General features: G+C 41.4%; 1 protein-coding gene across 9 annotated transcripts in view; it reads left to right on the forward strand.

Annotated features, from left to right (window-relative positions):
- HS3ST5 (heparan sulfate-glucosamine 3-sulfotransferase 5) overlaps window positions 1-23409 on the forward strand; it is a 298567-nt gene that overhangs the window by 200716 nt on the left and 74442 nt on the right. For 2 of the 9 annotated variants that reach the window (XR_015132749.1, XR_015132752.1), the window contains one exon: window positions 5241-9067. The exons of the other annotated variants lie outside the window; for them this stretch is intronic. The gene's annotated coding sequence lies outside the window, so the exon portion shown is untranslated. Of the gene's footprint in view, window positions 1-5240; window positions 9068-23409 lie in introns of those variants that run through there. 9 annotated transcript variants of the gene reach the window in all.

Raw genomic sequence — 23409 nt, forward strand, 5'->3', positions numbered from 1 at the left:
CAAACACATTAGCATTAAGCATGAGATATTATTCCACAAAATAATCAGCATAAAGTTGTTCAACAAATGCTTCTTTAAAAAAAAAGTTTATTTTATTTTTATTAGTTTTGGCTGCTCCAGTTCTTAGTTGCAATATGTGAAATCTAGTTCCCTGACCAGGGATTGAACCTGGGCCCTCTGCATTCGGAGCGCAGTCTTAGCCACTGGACCACCAGGAAAGTCCTAACAAATACTTATTGAGCACCTACTACTTATACACATAGGGCTCTCCTGTATGCTAGGTCAAAGGTAGTACACAAACCAGATGGCAGATGGCCTGCCTTCCCGGGAGTGAAGGATGAAGGAGGCAGACAATAAACACATGTATAACAAGGAGAGTTGCAAAAGAGAAGGCAAAGTAGTATAGAAAGGGAGTGCCAAGGGGATGCGAAGAGAGGGATTATCAGGGAAGACATGTGATGGAAGATGCACTGCATCTCAGGAAGAGGAAGCCTGACCAGAAAGCCCAGAGTCAGGGACTTGCCAAGTGTTTGTGTGATCCTACCTTTGCCTTCTTCCAGGCCAGGAGGCCAGGTGACCAAAATGAATGGGTTAGGGGAATGGAGAAAGGCTAGGGAGCTACTGAATCAGACAAGCAAAGTAATAGGGCAGATGGTCTGACATCATAGGGTCCTATAGGCTGTGTAAGAACTTTATTCAAATCTAATAAGCAAATCACATTTAGAGTTAATATTGCTTTAATAATGTCCAACCCAAGTTTTATGCGTTTACTCCTCTTTTAGGTTTCCTTTCTGTTATAAATAGATTCAGTTGGATGATTTGTCTTGAAACCAAGGTGAGGTGGATGAAACCGGAGCCTATTATACCGAGTGAAGTAAGCCAGAAAGAAAAACACCAATACAGTATACTAACACATATATATGGAATTTAGAAAGATGGTAATGATAACCCTGTATGCGAGACAGCAAAAGAGACACAGATATATAGAACAGTCTTTTGGACTCTGTGGGAGAGGGAGAGGGTGGGATGATTTGGGAGAATGGCATTGAAACATGTGTAATATCATATAAGAAACGAATCACCAGTCCAGGTTCAATGCAGGATTCAGGATGCTTGGGGCTGGTGCACTGGGATGACCCAGAGGGATGGTACAGGGAGGGAGGTGGGAGGGGGGTTTAGGATGGGGAACACGTGTACACCCGTGGCAGATTCGTGTTGATGTATGGCAAAATCAATACGATATTGTAAAGTAATTAGCCTCCAATTAAAATAAATAAATTTAAATTTTAAAAAAAGAAGAAAAAAAGAAAATAAGCAAGCTGCCACTTCCCTCTCCTTCCCCAGGGTAGGCTGCAATAAAAGATCACAGATTTCTCTGGTCTCACTGCAAAAGATCAGAGCTCACCATGAGATGAAACACTCTTGACATATAGCCTTTCACTCACAGATTTTTCCATCTCTGCTCCCTCACCCACTGCCGTTTATTAATACCCTGAAGTCCAGGAACCAAGTCTCCAGCAGCTGAATTTTTTTCTGCTTCTGCCCCCTTGCTTGACCTAGGAAATAAAACCCACTGTCATCCTCTGTGCTCCTCGCTGAACCCCCTGCTGACCCCATGTGCATTCAATCCACTTGAGTCTCCTAGGTAATTCCTTCCTGCTCACTCTTGCCCACTTAAAGGGACCTATATAGCAAAAATCTGAAGGTAAAATAATCTTGACCTTTATGAGTCATGGATTTTTCATCTACAAAATGGACCTGATCTTTCCCAGCCTGCAGAGTTGTTATATGAGGTAGTAGCTATTAATAAAGCGATTGTGGCTGATTCCAGGTGAGTCCTGGATCTAATAGGAAAAAAAGGAAGGCAAAAAGATGATACCAGGAACTTAAAACAGAAGAAACAGGGATGAAAATTCCTTACGTTTTTGTACTAGTATCATAGTCTTACCAATACTGCCACTTCTGAGTACAGAAGAGTTAACTAGAGTGAGGTAACACAAAATATGTTAGTTCAGGACCAAAGCTTGATCTCTCCATCAATATGGTGTGATGGGGGTCTGCCTCATTGAAAACATGAATATGAAAGTGGGCATCAGGCAATTCTTGCCCTTAAAGAGTGGCCAGAAGGAAGAGAATATAAATGAAGATATAGAAACAACATTTGGAAAATTAGGAGGTATAACAGAGTTCCAATAGAATATGTAAATATTCCAACCTCTTGTCACTTAATAGGGGATTGTTGAGCATTATTCTGTTAGCTATGCTGAGGCAGAGCAGACTCGGTGTCAGGGTCTCTCACACCCCACCAGCACAGGACATACAGGAGGCTACATATCAGCTGAAAGTTCTCTGAGGAAGTCTAGACTAAACAACAGAGGCCACTCTGAATGGCAGCAACCATGTTACCACTAACACAGACATGGGGCAATAAAGGGGTGTTTTGATGGACAAGTTAAACAGAGAGACTGGGAATATTCAAGCACAAGTGTAGGGCCTCCACCATTAACTGGGATTAAGACTTCAACTCTTTGTAGAGTCAAGAGGGACCAGAGGAGTTGGAGGAGACTAGGACTAACATGGGCAAACTAAGAGTGTGGAAATTATTAACCAGGTCTTAAGGCAAATTCAGTTAGCAAAACTGAGATCCAGTAAATCAAGACAAGGTAGCAAAAGTTACCTGATGCATCCTGTGACCCTGCATCCCTTCCAGCTGAGGTGAGCCCTGACTGGTGCCTGTGGCTGGGAGGTTAGGCCACAAGAAAAAGAGGCAGAGAACCGAACCAGGGCTCACCCCTTCATCTGACAAGCTCTTAGCAAAATCCACAGAGGATTTTCTTACCCTGCAAGATAAAATTCTGAGAAAATGAGAAAAGCAAATCTGTAGAGTTGTTTGGGAGTTTCAAATTCTTTATAAAAACCAATTCTTGCTTAGCTCATATACTTACAGTGTTATTTTTAATTATCTAAAATCTCATCTCCAACTGAATTTTAGTGAATTATGGTCTAAAAAACTTTACAATTCTGGAGTCAGAAGTAAAGACATTTAGAATGTAGGTGTGTTAATAATAGTTAATAAAGCCTAGGAGTGGTGTGTGCTGTGCATGTGTGAATACACTGAGAGAAACACAATTGTGAACTTGCAAAGATGGATTCTTTTTCTTTAAAAATAGAAGGAAAATGTGTGCTAATATTGAGAATTAAGCCTAAAATTATCTTTTGAATAAATCAAGGAGCATAAATGGGAACTTGCCAATTTACAATTAACTCAGACACAGAATAGGAGACAAGAAGAGAGCGGAATGTCGTTGAGTTGGAAAAAAACGACCTTATAAAAACTGGCACAAGAGCTTATGTTTTCATACTTTAATTTACAGTTTGCAAAGTGTTGATATAATTTTGTACATTTTATATAATTTGATTGTAAGTGTCTTCTTTCAGAGGGGCTTTGAGTATATTGGAATTTATTGGGCAAATGCTTATTCAAAAGCAAACGGTTATGCGTCTGCTTATTGGCTTCCAGAGAGAGCTTGTGCTGGTTCATTTAGGCAACTGGAATCCTGTCCACCAGAAAGCTAATCAACAAGATGGCGAGTTACATTCATGAGTATTTCTTTTAGAGGCATTTAGTTTCCATCCCACAGATGGTAGCTGCAGTCCATTAGCCTCTGAGCCAAGCTTCTCCACGTTCTATTGTACTTAGCAAGATTGCTATTGCAGCAACACAATTATTCCAAATTCAGTGAGAATCATCGGGGCTAAAACAAGGCTATGTCATAACAGTTTAATCCCAGCTCACCTTCCCCTTTACTGAATAAACAATTGAACACCTGCTGGATTCTTTTCCACATAATGAGAACATCTGAGCAACAGAGATCAAAGAAAAGTGACATTTGATCTTAAAGCCAATACAGTGGAACCCCATTATAGAAAAGATTTTTATTACTTGGTTTCAGATAGCCATTCTGTGGGTCAAATCATGCTGCCCAGAATAAACAAAACCCCCAAACCCTGACTCAGTATGGTGAGGTTTATAAGCCTGTCCTCATCAGGAGCATTTTTGGTGTTTGATTCAATCAAAATTAGCCTTCATTTGAATGACTTGAAAAATGACCATTTAAAGTTTACAGGAGCAAGGGAATAGTTGTTTTCTGGTTTTTAATAATGGTTTACACAAGCAGTAAAATATGTGAGATGAAAACTTATTAAGGATGTTTATCTTCCCTGTCATACTAGAATTGCCACTTTTAAGAACAAGCAAAATACTTTGAGTTTTGAAAATGTCCAAAACACAAGTTTCCCAGTGTTATTCACAGAAAACGCCTTGACTGTCCCTTCTGGGTTTTTTCTTGATGCTTATAATGGATAAATAAATATGACCATCAATAACAATGCTTTCTTGTAGGATTTTATTGTAACTACTGAGTATATCTCCTGCAGTCAGGTATTACCTCCTTATCTAAGCCTTTTTAAAAATACATATTGTGAATTACAGACTCCAATCCCCCTCACCTTCTCCCACCATACCCAAATAATTTATGAACCCTCATATTCTTCACAAAATCTCTGAAGAATGAAAATGAAGTAGTGCTTTCCCCTCTAGTCCTCCATATTAAGGTCTAATTGCAACAGCTTGCTACATTCTCTGCTCTGTAAAGGGCACTTGTGTATTTTCCTATATATGAAATAAATATTTTCCTTGATGCACTTAGTCAAAAGGACAGCCAGGTCTGTCTATGTTTGCTTATGAGATTTCCCATCTTAAAAATCTTTAAGAGGCCAACACTGAACGACCATCGTTTCATGCTATGTCGGACTGGAGCCTGATGGTGCTTGGTGGTGTTTTATGTTTGTGGCTGTGTGGACTTAGACTGTGTGACATCTAGATATGTGTGCACGTGATAGCAGTCTCCACGGCACATCCAAAACAGTTCAACGGATTGGAAGTGTTGTTAAATTAATTCTATTCAGGTGGCAATAGTGAGCAAAGGACTAGTTTTCAACAAGAGTACTTCATGGCAGCCAAGAGAAACATGATTAGCCATTCCTGACTGCCTATTGAATACAAATTTTCATGTCTAAACACTAAGCCAAGAGCACCAGAGCATCCTATTGGCAAAAATGGTCATTTGTCATTTAGCTAACATGTTCATCTCACCAGCATAGGGCAACCTTATAAGTGTTTCTTCTTGATACTGGATGATGCAGAATTACCAAGATTTTTTGTTCTTCTTGTTGTTTAGTTGTTAAGTCATGTCTGACTCTTTGAGACCACATGGAATATAGCCCACCAGGCTCCTCAGTCCATGGGAGTTTCCAGGCAATAATACTGGAATGGTTTGCCATTTCCTTCTCCAGGGGATCATCCTGACCAGGTATAACAATACTTGAATTCGTTCAAGACTACTTTTGAGTAGCTGATAAAAATGAAAAATTTTATGTGTGTATTGTACTTTTTTACATATAATTTCAGAGGGTGTGATATACCCCAGATTCAAATTTTCTGCTGACCTAAGAGTTTATAATGTCTAGAAAAATGACTTGGTGATCATTGGAGCTGAAATTTCAAATTATTCTAGAGATGATGCTTATATTTGTTCTTTTATAAGATATATTGAATCATTCTGAAATCATGATTTCATGCATTGGGCTAAAGGAGGATATATTTGCTATACCAAAGAGATCTAAAACAACAGAAGCTTACATATAACAGAAGTTCATTTCTCACTTCCCTGACTATTTGGAGTGAGCAGTCAGGTTGGAAGGGTGGCTCTGCTCCATTAGATTATTCCAAAACCCAGGTTCCTCCCATGTTGTTTTCCGTCATCTCCGTCGTGGTGGAAGCTGCCAGTGCTCCCACCAGTGGAAGGAGCAGACTTGAAGGGCCATTGGTTTTCCTTTAAAGAAATGATGTGGAAGTAGCACTCAACACTCAGCTCAGATCCCGATAGTGAGAATCAGTCGTGTGGCCGCATCCAGGGGCAAGGAAGGCTGGACACATCGTCTGTGGTGGGGAAGTAGCACTCAACACTCAGCTCAGATCCCGATAGTGAGAATCAGTCGTGTGGCCGCATCCAGGGGCAAGGAAGGCTGGACACATCGTCTGTGGTGGGGAAGTAGCACTCAACACTCAGCTCAGATCCCGTTAGTGAGAATCAGTCGTGTGACCGCATCCAGGGGCAAGGAAGGCTGGACACATCGTCTGTGGTGGTCCCCATCCAAGTGTGTGCCTCTGGGTGGCCAGATACCCAGGAGCTTTTGAAGTCCCGCCCAGTCTTTGCACCCAGCACATAGTCACGTACCACCTTTCCCATCAGGAGCAGACATGGCTCCCAATGTGAAATGGTTTGCATTTTGTCACCTGTAAACAGTCAATTTGTCTGGCTCTACCCATCTTCCCTCAATACACAACGTCAGTGGAGGAATAGGACAACTACAGTAAAAGCATTCCTTTAGAAAAGAAATCAAAGGAAATCCCTTCCAGTGCCAAAATTCTGATGATCGGGAATTTCTGGGACTCCCTACCCTGCCTGGGGACTTGTCCCCTTGGGTAGACCCTCTGGGAGGTTCTTCTTTGTCCAGTATTCTCCTTAGTCATATCCGAGGTGAGATAGAAAGAGTACCTTCTTTGGGGCCTAATTTGAGACTGGATGATCACAGGCTTTTATGGGCCAGATTTCTGCTTTCCTAGCAATGAGCCTCTCAAAATTTAATCAGGTTAGGCTAGTCTCTGCCATAAAAACAAAGCCGATTATGTTCTTGCTTTATTTTAAAACTCCAATTCTCTTTAATGGTGATCACAGATGATTCTCTCAAACATCCTGCTTTGCTGTCTTTGTAATCAATCATCAGAACAAGGTTACCACAAAGGGTTTCTTGTAGATCTATCATTTAAAGAGAAGAGGCATATGTAGAAGCAGAAGCAACTGGATCAGGTTATTTTTGTCAATGTTAATGGAAATGCTGAAGGCAATCTTATTTCCAGATCAGACTAAATTTTTCTGTTAAAAATGATGAGGCTTCAGAACCATTTTGTTAGCCCATTTCCAATAGCAATTCACTTCAGTGCAACCTGAAGAAGATGTATCTGCCTTTCAGCTGCCCATTGGTTTAGAGGCATTGAGGCACAATGCTAACAACTCTTTTAAAGTCACTTTCCACAAATTTGTTAAATTCAGCTGTGGTGGATACAACTCTATAGTCAGATATAGTCAGCCCAGTCACAATTTGGTGGCAGATAACCCCTTTCCTTCCATGGTAGAGCGTTGCCATGGCACACACTCACACACTCATGCCCTCTCACAAGCAATTCCCCAGATAGCCAAGACTGAACTCCCACTTCAGCATCTGCTGTATGTGTTTGCTTTGGTGCCCCTCACCCTGCCTGATGCACTTTCCTGGTCCATCCCACCCAGCTTCTGCCTTAAACCAGGACCCAGAGAGTCCAGGCTTACTGCTGGAACCATTACAGATGACACGAGATGAAACCGAAAGCACGCTAAGAGGTTTTGAGAAGAGATTTTCTGTAACAAGGAAACTCTGTTTCTGAAAAGATGATGAAAATGTATGCAAGGTGTTGTTTTGTTTTGCTTTGGTGAGGCAGCCTTTGAGCCATGGGTGAGGAAGGACTGGCATGTGCTATTGGGACCACCATAGAAGCACAAAGCCGCACCGTGAATCTGGAACTTGAAGAAATAGGGACAAAAACCCAGAACAAAATCTGTATAAAAAATATGAGGTCAGGTTCAAAGCCAAGAGTCTCAGGGTAAACCATGAGGAATACTAAAAAGTGAGGGTCCAGTCAGGGACAAAAGCCAACAAAGGCATAGAGGAGCTGGGGTGGAGAAGAAGTAGGCAAGTGAGGATAATTTCCAAGAGCATCAGCTGAGCCTGTTTGAGGGGCTCAGGCTCTGAGGGCACAGGTGCGCCTTCACCTGCTAATGGCCCCTGCTATTCAGGTCCTAACTACGAGCAGAGCAGTGAGCCAGGGGCACACAAGCATCTGCAGAATAGCTCTTGTATGCCAGGCACCCTCATAGGATCTACCAAAGTTTGCTCATTTAATTCTAGCCATACAACTTTAAGGAAATGTCAGCTTCACACTTTGCAGATGAGGAAACTGAAACATAGTTCAGATCACATAGCTAGTAAGTGTCAGAACTCAGCACCCAGATCTACCTGATGCCAAAGGCTTTGCATTTTTCATCTAGCAGAGGTGAGAACATGTTTAAAATGATCCGTGAATTTTCTGGGCACAGTCAATTTCTGTCTCTCTGCTTTTGTCCTATAGACATAATGGGGTAAAAGCTATCTCTGAGCAGGGATTTCTCTCATTAAATGGTATGTTTGGTTAGACTGTAGGAATCTTTAGAGAATTTAATTTTAACTCCTTGAACTAGACCATCCAGTATTTTATCAAAGATAGTCCAAAGGCTTAAACAGATTTTTCTCTGTGATGTAAGCAAAAGCCTTCATCAGTCTTTGATTTTGTGAAATTTCAATCTGTGAACAATGACTGGTGGGGAATTCAGTTAATAATGTAATCATTTCATTAAATGTATTGGTCTTAGGTTATCCAGTTGCATCCCGCCCATGTTTGGGAACACAGCATGCTTGCCTTGGTATAGTCCAAATCAGAACAAAAGTCTTTCAGCCTAAAAATACAGAACAGCAGTTTTCCTGATGCTCAAATCATCAGTCCTGTCAGGAGCAGTTGCCCGCCAGTCAGTTCAGGCACAGAGTGGAGGTGCTGAGCACACTGCCGCTGGGAATGCCTCAAGTGAGTTTGCAGTGCCTGCCAAACTCTAGTATTGAAGTAGCAACAAAACCATGGACCTAATCACCCCGTATTCTGCCATGTCCATGAGCAGAGTACCTCAGAGAAACACGGATCTCAGAGAAGAATAGAGCAATGATTGTACACAGTGATCTCTCACTGAATACAACATGGGTGTTGTTAACAATGATAATCACTGTTTTTTTTTCCATCAGACATTTATGTACTGCTTATGATGTGCTGGGTATTGTTCTATGCTCTTTATGGATATAAACTCATTTAACTTTTACAACAGTTGCATGAAGGCAGAACTGTTATTATGCCAACGTTAGAGTTAAGGAAACTAAGGCATAACTAGTTAAGTAACTTAGGCAAAGCCACAGACCTAGTAAAAAGCAATCCTATAAGCTCCTTGTCGGAAGGGCGATGATGATAAGGCAGGTGTAATAATGAGTGACGAGTACTCTGAGATTAGTGAAGGGAGAAGAGAGGGCTTAGTAACCTCACATGTGCTACCTACACCATTTAAGTCAATACAGTGCTCCCCATGGTCACCATCTTGTATCTCACCTACTTCAAAAAACCTGAAAAATTTTCTCTGTGAATATATTTAGGTGAGGAATCTGTGATAATGAAATAGGAAATGATGAGTGAGGTGGAAGAATAACTTTTACCTAAAAACAGCCCAAAGGCAATGATTCCCTTCAATGGAGCACTTGTCCCATCCTGCTGCTTACCTCCCATACATAGACAGACTTCTAGGAAAGCCTGACATGGCATTATTCCTTGCACAGAGTTTATAAGACTAGATCAATTAAATATGGTTATGTTAGCCCTTCTTCTGAGACTTCAAAATAGTTTTATTATACTGAACACTTTCCTGTAAAGGCATTTACTAGTCTGTGATTTTCCTATAAGGCAAAAATGACTATCATACTTACTGGTGATATAATTATTCATCTTGACAGTCATGTTTCCAAAAACTGCCATATTTAAATTCAATTTGGCTCACAAGTTTTGCATTTTCCCCACCTACCTTCACAGTCACCACCCCCTCCTTCCTGCCTGCCTTCCTCATCTCCCAGGACACAGGTGCCTGCCACATGACCACATTCAGAGTTTCCCTGTGGAATTCGTTTTTAATGAAAAAGATAAAGAAGGTTGATGGCATTCGTTTTCTGATATTACTTCATTTTAATAATTCCTTTCATTGGTTTGCCAAACCCAAACTATAGTTCCTGTTTAGGCCTGTTTGGGACTTTTTAAACCCTAATCGCAATTGTACAGTGTCTATAAAATGACATGTTTCCCACGTCCTCTTCTGAGGACTCCATGCAAAGCAGGGAGATGGTCACATTTGAAATAACTAGGCAATGATGTTCTGAGTCAAAATGCTTAATAAATAAGAATGATGGAGAAAGAAAGGCAGTGCAAGAACATTAAAAGATAGGGGTCTCATTTGCAAGAGAGAAAAAGAAGAGACAATATGGAAACCAAGAAATACCATGTGTATTACTGATGACCAAATGTAGGCAATGAAGGGGAAAAGTGGGATGAAAAGTAAAGCAGGGAAGTATTCATTTTATTCAGATTATGTGAGGATCTAAGAATCAATTGAATCCTCAGGCAGTCATCTGCATGGTAAGCCTGGGTACAAAGCAGCAGATGAACAGTCATCTTCGAGCACAGAGATGGCTGAGTGTGAGGCACTGAATACATCGGCTGCCCTACTAGCGGCCGCCCAACAAGAACTAACCGGCAGGAAGGTCAGACTCACCTTCTCTCTCTCACCTTCCGAATATCCTCTGCTGCCTTGTCATATTCCAGCTGAGTTTCATGCATTTGGTGTTGTACATATTGTTAAAATGAAAATTAAAACTGTCAGACTTGGGTGGCTGGGGTACATTTATAATTTATCACCTTCCTTTATAGTTAAAAAGAACAACCAGGGAAGCGCAGCTTAGCTCTCACTCACAAACTCTCAGCACTGCGTGAAGCATGCTTGGGCCTCGTAGGACAGATATACTGCACACATTTAGCATATTTATTTCTCCCCTTATGGAACTTTTTCTTATCCTTGGTATGCTTAGCTTTAAATATATTCAGAGGCTATAAATATTACATGGAATTTTGAGATCTGAAAAATAACTTCTTCATCACTGATTTACTGATAGGCTGCAAAGAACAAGTTTAGTATCTATATTTACATGATAAAAATGTTCGGTTAATACACCGGGCTGTTTTTAGCCATCCATGGCAGTGCTATGATTACATTTTGATCCTTATGTGAAAAAGGAGAAAAGGGAAGCAATTTAGAATGATCCCAGGTTTCTGTCATCTGCTGGTTAAACAGAAATTCACTGAGGTTGGGGAGATAGGAAGAGATGCAGGTTTCCATCAGTAAAGTTGTTGAGTACATTTTAATGAAGCCAGATACCAATTCCTTGTCCTTCAGATATTAGAATCATGTATAACATATATTTTCAAAAGCTCATTTTGGTCCTCGTATGAATACAAATAATAGTTACCATTTATTACTTGATTTGCTCACCTTACTTAATCCTTATAACAACCTTGTGGGTATTTTTCTCATTTTTACAAATGAGAAAATTGAAACAGAGACATTAAATTACTTACTCAAAAACCACACAGCTGATAAACGCAAAGAGTTTTCTGGTTCCAAAACCCTTGTCTGTTGCACATTTGTAAAATAGAAGATATGCCACTTTTTTACATGAGTCACACGTCTCCCTGGTGACTCAATGCCAGAGTGGCCCTCTCAAAGCTCCCCTGTCCAAGACGCTCTTCCCTAAGCCCTTGGAGTGATCTGAACCTGCTGCTAGTGCCCTGTGTCAGGGCTCAGCCATGGTGAGAGTGGAGTAGAATCAGGAACATCCAGTGCCTTCTAAAGCTTCAGTGCTACAAATGAATCTTAGAACATTGTGACAAGTGAGGGTAGCCGACCTTAGAGATTTTCTAACTCATCTCAAACATTGCAAATTCTAGCCGGTCACACACCACCTTCATTTCAGCCGACCCATCCATCACTTTTACAATTATTTAATACATCGTTTAAATAAACTCTTTAATATTAAATGCATTTATTATAAAAGGAACTTTTACATCACGATTTGAAATGGAAAACGAATACACTTTCCAATAAATTGAAGTGAACCATAAAAAATACAGACAAGGCAAAGTAATGTTATTAAATCCTAGCCAGATAGGGCCAAAATCCTTTGAAACTGATAGCCAGGTTTTCTTGTGCTACATAGTTGAAATTGTTTGGGGATATTAAAGACATTGTAGCATCAAACTGAGGCTTTTCTCCTTGAATAAACAGGAGGATTAAAAAAGGAATTAGAGGGAAATAACTCTTACCCCAGGTGGTTCAATGTTATTTAATGCCAAGTCCCTGTGCATGAATTACAGTCATCTCTAGCATAACCAGTAGTCTGTATTCATCACTTGGAAAATTCAAGTTTTGCCTATTTCCCACATTGTACTAAAAAAGAAACCAAGATCCAGTAAGGTAAAATGATTTTCCACTGGTACTTAGTGGATGTTCAGTGAATGCATAAATGAACTATTTGGATATATTTGGGCTTTTGAATTGAATGTGGGTTCTAATTCTGTTGCTACCATTTAATGTCAGTATGATCAAAACCCATTTGGTCTATTGACGCCCAGCAGTGTTTTTGCTAATATTGCATATTGCCTCATAAGTTGAAGATACTGCAAAAATGGTAGCTAAAGAGCTGGATACAAATTCTGCAACAGTTTCAAGTTCAACAAGCCAAACCTAACATGGAGTTGGAAATCCAAGATGTATTAAATAAGCAATAGGGTATGAATCTTTACATGGATAGGAATCTTGTTGTATTTTTCATTCTGAATTCAACAATTACATCCTACTTTAGTTTATTGGGATTTATATAGTATTGGGATTCTATATAGTATTCTTGGGCTTCCATGGTGGCTCAGCTGGTAAAGAATCTGCCTTTAATGCGGGAGACCTTGGTACAATCCCTGGGTTGGGAAGATCCCCTGGAGAAGGGAATGGCTACCCACTGCATTATTCTGGCCCGGAGAATTCCATGGACTATATAAATCCATGGGATCGCAAAGAGTCAGACACCACTGAGCGACTTTCACTTTACACTTTAGTTTATTGGGCACTTTTCTATTTGCCCATCTAGAGCAGATCAAAGATAAATAGGATTACTCATACAGAAGATAAAGTTATCTGCAGAGGCCTCCTCTGCCTTCCTTGACCATTTTTCCTCTTTATCCCCCATGCTATTGGAATGAGTTTTAAAATTCTGAGCTCCTCATGGACTCTTCCAACTGCTTTTCCAACTTGCTTCAGTCTCCTCACCCAATCTCAGCCAGATTAAGCAGTTGAGATTAAGCAGTTATGATAATGCATCCCAGATGGCCTCGCTGTTCAACAGCAAAGCTCAGAGATAGCTGAAAACAAAGCTGAAACAAAGTCATTGCAGTAAAGATGAAAGAAGAGTGGGGAGAAGATTTGGGCAACAGCACAAAGATACTCCTCTAAGACAGAAGGATGCTGCTCCTGGCACAGCACACTCCCCACTGCTGTCTCTGTGGTGCACACAGCCTGGCTCTCTGGTCCAGGAGTGGAGTCTACAGAAATGTTTCCTTTAGATCAGCTGGTAAAGAATCTGCCTGGAATGCAGGATACCCCAGTTCAATTCCAGGGTCAGGACGATCCCCTGGAGAGGGGATAGGCCTCCCACTCCAGCATTCATGGGCTTCCCCAGTGGCTCAGACGATAAAGAATCCACCTGCAATGCAGGAGACCTGGGTTGGGAAGATCTGGAGGAGGGCATGGCAGCCCACTCCAGTATTCTTGCCTGAGGAATCCCAACAGACAGAGGAGCCTGGTGGGCTACAGTCCATGGTATCCCAAAGAGCCAACTCTTAGTTGCTCATGACTGAGCAACTAAGCCCACACTGTACATTTACCAGTGGAGCACTGTAGGTGGGTTATGCCCAAAGGGCTGTGAAGGGTGGCATTTTCAGTCATTTGATTTCATAAGTTGGCTAAGAAAGAAGTTAAAGTACATGTAGTATGCTCAGTCGCTCAGTCACATCCCAACTCTTTGCAACCCCATGGACTATAGTCAGCCAAGCTCCTCTGTCCATGAGATTATCCCGGCAAGAATTCTGAAGTGGGTTGCTGTTTCCTTCTCCAGGGATCTTCCTGACCCAGAGATCAAACCCATGTCTCCTGCATTGCTGTGTGAATTCTTTACCTCTGAGCCACCTGGGAAACTCCCGAGTACATGTCAGATGTTCCTAAATGATTACCTGCTCAGTCTAAATTCAGTTTCTCCTGACTGGAGTCTATTTTTAAGTTTCACCTGACTTCTCCTAATGTCATGACCTGCCTTCCCCAAAATTCCATCATTTTAAGCAGCAGCAACTCTAACAGCAATTACAGACAAGATCTTATTAACCCAAATACCTTGCTTCCAACTGTGCCAAGTCACCTTTTTTGGAGAACAAAGGAAATCTGAAAAGTGAATTTGTGAAGAAAATATTCTTTTTTAAGTTCAAATTCAGTAGTTAAAACCCATATACCTCTCACTTCATGAAGTTGGTGACTGTCTCCTAGCCCCAATACCTAGGAACTTGTCTGCATTATAATACTCAGTAAATAGTGTCAAATGAATGAATGAATGTACATGTGCACATATAATGGGCTCAGGAATCAGATGTGGATGTTTATTCTGCTACTTCCACTTACTAGTGGTGTGACTTTAAGCAAGGTACTTAAAGGTGTGACTTTAAGCACATGCTACTGTTCTTTTTAGGATTAGAGATAACGTATGTAGTGCCTCTGGCACAGTACCTGGCCTGTAGGAGGAATTTAATAAATGGTAGCTAAGTGCATCTGTACTCTGTCCATATTATTTGGGGGTATTAAAGAAGTCTGGGGCTTCTCTGATAGCTCAGCGGGTAAAGAATCTGCCTACAATGCAGGAGACACAGGTTCGATCACTGGGTCAGGAAGATACCCCGGAAGAGGAAATGGCAACCCAGTCCAGTACTGTTGCCTGAAAAATTCCATTGACAGAGGAGCCTCGCATACTACGGTCTATTGACTTGCAGAGAGTCAGACACAACTGAGTGACTAAGCATGTATAAGGAAGCCTAAAACTGCTTTTTCCCTCAAAGATCCAACTATCTTTTTAGTCAGTGTCACCAGTGGGACATAATGCTGGATGCCAAAGGGGACATTAACCTCGAGAAATGGGAAACATGGGGGAGATAAAAGAGGAAGAAAAGAATTGACTATAAAAGGTAGACAAAGAGTAGAAGCCAAGCAGAGGGGCGGAGTCAGAGTGACTTGATGACAGCACCTGCCTCATTAGGAGCTGGGACAGAAGGACTTACCTCTCTCAACCTCTCCTTTCATTAGAGCATCCTCTCAGCCTACAGGAGAGGTAGAAGTTGGAGATTCTGAATGGTCACCTGGGAAAAGCCCTAACATTTCCTGCCAATGTTTTTACTCTTTTGTATGCCCAACTTAATAATTTATTAGTTGCTTACTCTAGCAATTCAGCAGATATTTATGGAGCAATACCAAGTCCAAAAGCCAGTTGTTGGCACCTCAACAGTGAGATACTAAACATTTTAGGTCTCGAACTGCAGCAGATCTTGTCTGTGTATCATCCATAGGTGTGTATTTCTTTTATCACTTTCACTAAAACAAGTGGCTTTCTCAAGTGCAACATGATGATTTCCTAGTATCCAAGAGTTAAGACTAGCATGCTGTTAACTTTTTTACTTCAAAATTGTGAAGGCGATATGTGAGAAGAAAGGGAGGAATGGGAATTGTTTTCATTAAGATATTTCATCAGAATATCTTTCCCAGATAACCTATTCACGAAGAGATAATTCTCAGGTTTCTACTTGGATACTGCCGTTATCCAAAAAGTCATTGAAATAAGATTGCTACAATACATTATATTGTCATATTCACATACCTATTTAAAAGAAAAAATACTTTGGTGATAGTTCCTCAGCAGAATACGTTATGTTCTCTGAATGAATAAGATTAAGAAGGCAAAATGTCTAGAATGATGTTATTTCCAAAAGTAATTCTTCATAAAAACACCAAGACTTTTGGCACTCCATAAATATCATTTTTATAACTATTATAATTAAAAGAACCAAACTGAAAAAAAAGATGTTGAGCCCAATATGAAAATCACCCCCATGCCTTCCTCTCTGAAGGTGTCCACAATGATTGGAAGTACTAGGATTATGCAAATTAAATGAGGAATTGTCTACAGTGACCTCCTCTTGAACTAAACAAAGCTTTTAAATTGCCATAAATTTCTGGAATTGTATTCTCAAGTGAGTCAGTGCCAAAACCGTAAAATAAGGGCAGTACATGACAGTAGCCGCCAACCAAATAAACTAGCTCCTTCAGGAGAAGCTGAAGGATGTCAAGGTAATGCCTAATTCAGTTTATTATAATAATCGTGTGTGCATGCTCAGTTGCTCGGTCATGTCCGACTCTTTCACAACCCCGTGGACTGTAGCCCACCAGACTCCTCTGTCCATGGAATGTCCCAGGAAAGAATACTGGAATAGATTGTCATTTCCTCCTCCAGGAGATCTTCCCAACCCAGGGTTTGAACCCATGTCTCCTGCATCTCCTGCATTGGCAGGCAGATTCTTTACCAATGAAGCACCTGGGAAGCCCTCATTATAACAATACATGTAAACTTTTGTGTAGGAGGTGCTGTGAGAGATACAAGGGGAATACAGTGCATTTCTGTCCTTAGAGATTGATAGTCTAATGAGCTAGACAGACAATTATTCTAACACTTGTAAGGCAAAGCAGGATTCATTCATTTATTCGGTATGCATCAAGTATCTATCATGTGTCAGTCTCTATTCTAGATGCTGCAAATAAAGCAAAGAACAAATATCTCTGCCTCCATGGTATAAAGACTGATATGGAGAAAAAGCAGAGAAGGGGGATGGAGTGTTGGCTCAAGAGATAAATAAGGTGTCTGGGGGAGTCTTCATGAAGAAGGCGGCATTTGAATAAAGACTCAGATGGCTCAGTGGTAAAGAACCCACCTGCCAATGCAGGAGATGCAGGTGACTCGGGTTTGATACCTGGATCAGGAAGATAACCTGGAAAAGATAATGGTAACCACTCCAGTATTCTTGCCTGGAGAATTACATGGACAGAGGAGCCTGGTGGGCTACAGCCCATGGGTTTGAAAAGAGTCGGACAGGACTTAGCAACTGAGCACGCACGAGGGTACACACATGAAGAAAGTAAAGGGGTAATTCACTGGGAGATCAGGGAAGATCATTCTAGGCAGAGGAAGAGCAGGGCAAAGGAAAGAGACCGTGTGTAAGGAATGTAGGCAGATGTGTTTAGTGCTCAGAGTGAGCAAGGAGCGGTGGGAGAGGGTGAGAGCAGATGGGGTGTACTGGCATCTGCCTGACTCTGACAGCCCAGGCTTTGTGGATTATTTGTGTTCCTTACCTCCCTAACAGACCCTGCTGCTGCTTTCTGCCCTTAGCATCCTATCCATTTCTACACTTTTCCCTGTGCGAGAAGGGCTTTGGTCATCCTGTCCCTGACTTTGGGGCACAGTCCCTTTCCACAGTTTACTCATCTATTTTCTTACCTGGCTTAACTTTTCTGACATTAAAAAAAAAAATCAAATGAATAGGTTATCTCTTAGGATAGCATCTGAATCACAGTCCAGCCTAGAATCTGCAGTCCTATGAATAATGCTGCAAATGATGGAAGGAACAGGAGGGGTGCAGACAGGCTTGCAGTCAGTGCATAGGAGAAACATGAGAGATATTTCCTCGGGGGCTCTGAAGAAACAGCCCATGGCACCCTCCCAGTCCTTACCTCTTGGCCAGATGGGTCTTATCTCTCACACCCCTTCCACCCTGTTTCTGCAGCCTAGCCATCACTTATACAGGAAACTAATCAGTCACTGAGTTCATGCATGGACAGGATCCCTTCCCTGTGTGTTTGTGAGTTTTCTCTTCCTGTTCAGCCCTTGTATCTTTGATATCTTTTCACCAGGATGTGAGAGTAAGCACAGATAATAGAGGGGTAAGCAGTGACTGTGTTGTGAGCTTAAAGGGAACCTGAATAGGTGCAAAAATTTTGATATTGGAGGGAAAGAAAGGTTGACAGAGAATAGGGAGAAAGGGAAATGTATCCAGGGCCTATATAAGAAGACACACCCCAAGCCTTGCATAGAAGCAGCGATTTCCAGTATGCCTGACTGCTGGTTAGAGTCACCTGAGGATCTTTTGAAACCTACTGCTCAGTTCCCAGTTAAATGGGAACCTCTAGAGTGAAGCCCCGGAGAAGGCAATGGCAACCCACTCCAGTACTCTTACCTGGAGAATCCTGTGGACAGAGGAGCCTGGTAGGCTACAGTCCATGACGTCGCTAAGAGTCGGACACAACTGAGTGACTTCATTTTCAGTTTTCACTTTCATGCATTGGAGAAGGAAATGGCAACCCACTCCAGTATTCTTGCCTGGAGAATCCCAGGGACAGAGGAGCCTGTTGGGCTGCCGTCTATGGGGTCGCACAGAGTCGGACACGACTGACGTGATTTAGCAGCAGCAGCAGCAGAGTGAAGCCCAGGCTGGTATCTCCTTGACGACTCTGCTGTGCTTCCAGGGCTAAGGGCCACTGAGTGGAGCTGTAACAAAGACTATTCTCTGCTGATTCTACCTTCCTACAGCTGTATGCAGAGGACCCTGCCTGCCTGCCTGCTTGCCTGGGAAGGACTCCTTCCTGGGCCTCCCTCCCACTTTTGGGGCCTCCCAAACTGGGCTCCACCCAGACAGCACTGTATGGGAGAGGGAAAGGGATGACTAAGTGATCCAGAGTTTGCATAAGACCCTTGGGTCGGACCTTGGATCCAGGTCAGCAGTGCAGCCTTGGGCAAGTTACTTAACCTCTCCTGGCCTCGGTTCCTTTACTTGTAAACAAATAATAATAACAACACCCACCTCACGTGCTTGTGCTGATTCCACAAAGTCTAAATGTAAATTTCCTCACGCAGAGCCCAGCACATAGTAGACAGCTGCTATTGCTGTCAGCCATGCATGTCAGCTTGGTATGTACAGCCCAGCATGTTCCTAGCTTCTGGCTTCGAGGTGTGACAGTTTCTTGATTCAGTGCATCTTCAAACTTGTACTGTTTTTAATTTCTCTCTTCTCTCTTCTCCATGGTGTCCCCCACATCCCCATCTTGCTCCCTCTGCCTGGCCTAGCCTCTCTCTGTCCTTCACTCAGCCTGCATGATTCCTTTGCCTCCTTGAAATTCATCTCATGATCATCTCCCTGAAACTCCCTTCACCTTTTGCCAAGCAACTCACTTTCTCAGTGCTCTGAGAAATAGAGAATAGAGACGCCCTCTACTATCTCTAGCTCTGATTTTATCACAGTGTGTTATAACTATCCATGTGCGTACCCCTCACCCCTACTACAACTGAGCTCCTCAAAGTACTTTATCTTGTTTATTTGGTGCTTAAGACAGCATCCAGTATACCACAAGTGCTCAATATCTTTTGAATGACATAATTGCTCTAAAATATATTTTCTGGTGGCCTGTTAAGATAGACACTCCTGTCTCCCACCCTAAAATTTCTATCATTGGAATCATTTTCTTGGGTTAAATTACAAAAATACCACCAAATGGACAGAAATCTAGTTAAAATGTACCTGTGTTTACACATCCACACACACAGATACAGGATAGAACAGAGGAGCAAGGACTGTCCTCTGCAAACAACCCCATCCTCTCCCTTGGCCTCAGTGTTTTCAGATGAACAGTGGAGTCCTGGGCTAGAGAGGTTCTCAAGTTCCTTCCACTTCTAAAACCCTAAGAATCTAGGCTCAGAGCTTGGGGAGGTTCAGAGAAGCTGACTCTGAGGGAGGAAGATGGAGGAATGGACAGGTCCATGGAGACCAGATCCAGCATCATAATCTGATGGGCAGAAGACTGAAAGGGAAATGATGCAATCTGTGTGGGAAGAATAATCCAGAAGGAGCAGGTCTTGATGCAGGGCCAGAGGACCCTGGAGGAGGGGCTGAGAAACAGGGAATAAGAAATGGGGATACATAGGAGGAGGATGAGGCCACTGGGGAGCAAGTACAATGGAAGGGCTCCGGGGAGAGGGATGAAACTGGAGGGTTGATTAGAGGTTCAGTTGACAGAAGCATAATGTGGATAAGAGAACAGTGAAGATGTCACATAAGGTACAGTCTACCTAGCCCTGAAAATCTCCCAGAAGAAAGTCAAAAGTCAAGTCCTCCGAATTCGGAGTAGCCTGAAGGAGTCTTCGCCTCAGCTGATGAATGGGACGAGGCCCACAGGTCCAGCGGTTAGCCCATCTTCCAGAACTACTGCACCCGGCCTTGGTTCACAGGAGGCGTACACGTGTGCTTTGGTGCAAGAGCTGTTTAATATCTACTGCACCTGAAACTATTCATAAGTCTGCTTTTCTCCACTGTCCCAGCCAGAACTCTCCTTTAAATCAGGGCAGGCCACCTCCAGGCTGTGAAAACTGCCCTGTTTGCTGTTGCTCTTATATTTCAGGTGGACAGCATGGGACAGCTCTGTGACTAATAGCACATTTTTGGAAAATGCCTGTCCTGCTGGTATTTGGCTGAATTTTGAACAACAATCTAACTATGCTGGCTAGCCAGCTACTGTGAGAATGAGAGGGTAATCTTTATTCATTTCCAACGTTTATATAACATAACAAGATATGGCAAACTTAACAGTAAACCCTATGAATAAATTAGCATCAAAAGTTAAAAAAGAAAAAAAAATTGATATGGATATTTGAAAACAAAATTACATTTGCCAATAAATTTTAATTCGTTGTAGCAGAAAATGATAAAAAAAATGAAGGGTATTTTTGCAAAGTTTTACTGGGAATTCATAAAATCATGTGAATATACTGTTTACAAATCAACTGCCTATACCATGGTATGCACATTATGGTCACTGCATGGTCCTTATTTTTCTCATTCTCTCTTTAAAGTGAAAGTTGCTCAGTAATGTCTGACTCTTTGCGACCCCATGTCCATGGAGTTCTCCAGGCCAGAATACTGAAGTGGGTAGCCTTTCCCTTCTCCAGGGGATCTTCCCAACCCAGGGATCGAACCAGGTCTCCCGCATTGCAGGAGGTTTCTTTACTGGAGTGGGTAGTCTATCCCTTCTCCAGCACATCTTCCTGACCCAGGAATTGAACTGGAGTCTCCTGAATTGCAGCCAGATTCTTTACCAACTGAACTATCAGGGAAGCCCCATTCTCTCTTTTGGCAACAGTTAATAGACTGGTGTCTGAGAATGTTTCCCTGAGGATATAAGCTATGAGACTATTGAAAAAGGTGAATCATTCAATAATCTATAAGATTATTGAAAAAGGCAATAGAAAATTTAAGACATAGGATGCAAAATATTTATAAAATAAAATATAGAAAAATTAAGATGAGGGAAAAAACACACTATACAGTAATGGGAAAGGAATTTCCAAAAGGGAGCCACACCACAGTCACACACTTGGCATTTAGTGGAAGGGTACACTGGAATATTGAATGCCTACAGGATTAAGGCCAAAGCTGATGGTGAACACTGGTAGGGAACTATAATAGTCAGAAAGAGAAATATAGAGAGAAAAGGGGCAAAAAATTTTCTTATGTATGAAATTTCACTTAAACATGGAATTTACTTATATAATTCATATGTATGTGTATATGTGAATAGAAAGTGAATTGATAAAGAATTTTGGTTAGTGATACACAAATCTTAAAATATTCACGTCTAAAAAGTCAGCTTCCTGAAGGACTTTTAAAGAAATATTATTTCAATTTAGCTCCCCCTAGTTTCTAATCATTATATAAAAACTGTGGTCCCTAAGAACTTTAAGAACATTTTCCCTCCATATGACACACTCTTTTAAAACTGTCTTTTAAAAGCTGATATAGTATTATGTATTTTTGTAGTTGAAAAATTATTGTCAAAGGAGGGAGACTACTTTGCATTTTTTTGCTTACTGAATGTATAGGGAAAGTAGCTAACTATTTAAAGTTTACTTTTGCAACATTTCAAGAACAGAACTTTTATTTGCTACTTTGTTTCCTATTTTTGGAATCTCTCCTCAAATATGGTCACTTATATTGCCAAGTTATAACCAACCTGTATAGCATATTGAAAAGCAGAGATACTACTTTGCCAACAAAGGTCCGTCTAGTCAAGGTAATGGTTTTTCCAGTGGTCATGTATGGATGTGAGAGTTAGACTGTGAAGAAAGCTGAGGGCTGAAAAATTGATGCTTTTGAACTGTGGTGTTGGAGAAGACTCTTGAGAGTCCCTTGGACTGCAAGGAGATCCAACCAGTGCATTCTAAAGTAGCTCAGTCCTGGGTGTTCATTGGAAGGATTGATGTTGAAGCTGAAACTCCAATACTTTGGCCACCTCGTGCAGAGTTGACTCATTGGAAAAGACCCTGATGCTGGGAGGGATTGGGGGCAGGAGGAGAAGGGGACAACAGAGGATGAGATGGCTGAATGGCATCCCTGACTCGATGGACGTGAGTCTGAGTGAACTCCGGGAGTTGGTGATGGACAGGGAGGCCTGGCGTGCTGCGATTCATGGGGTCGCAAAGAGTTGGACATGACTGAGCAACTGAACTGAACTGATATTGTCTTTATCTACTTCTCTTTGACAATCTATGTAGTAGATATTTGCATTAGATTGCTCCTGAAATGTATGACAATTGGAACATTAAGGTAGTTTCCACCCCATTTCCAAAATTATGCATACAACTTTGATGCATCTGTGGGGTCATGCATTCTCTGGTGACATTGCCCAATTTTTCCTGTGAAACATTTGTGTGCTGAGGTAGATTTTTCTATAGGCTAGCAATTACATAGGTAATTTTAGAAATGCATTTGGAAAATTTGGTCATGATGTGAAATAAACTCTTTTTTCGTTGTGAAATGCTTTTAATAGTAACTAAGTTACCTTCCTCTCTCACTTCATAAAACTACCACAGTGCAGTCCAGTAGAACACTTTAGGGTGATGAAAATCTACATATGTGATATGGGACTTCTAGTTACATTGAGCACATGAAATGTCCTTAGTTCATCTGAGGAACTGAATTCTTAATTTTAAGTGGTCATGATCATTTTATTTTTATTTATTTTTATTAAAGTATAGTTGATTTACAATACATATTAGTTTCAGGTATACAACACAGTAATTCAATATTTTTATAGATTATATGCCATTTAAAGATATTACAAGATAATGGTTTAATTTCCCTGTGCTATAAAATATATCCTTGTTATTTACTTTATGGATAGTATTTGTATCTCTCATATGATCCAGCAATTCCACTGCTGGGGTATATATCCAAAGAAAACTGCTGCTGCTAAGTCACTTCCGTCGTGTCTGACTCTGTGCGACCCCAGAGACGGCAGCCCACCAGGCTCCCCTGTCCCTGGGATTCTCCAGGCAAGAACACTGGAGTGGGTTGCCATTTCCTTCTCCAATGAAGAAAAGAAAACTAAAACACTAATT

This window comes from Bos grunniens, chromosome 9, assembly GCF_055505025.1.
Source record: "Bos grunniens cultivar Pamir isolate PY7600 chromosome 9, Bosgru_T2T1.0, whole genome shotgun sequence".
NCBI classification, from domain to species: domain Eukaryota; kingdom Metazoa; phylum Chordata; class Mammalia; order Artiodactyla; family Bovidae; genus Bos; species Bos grunniens.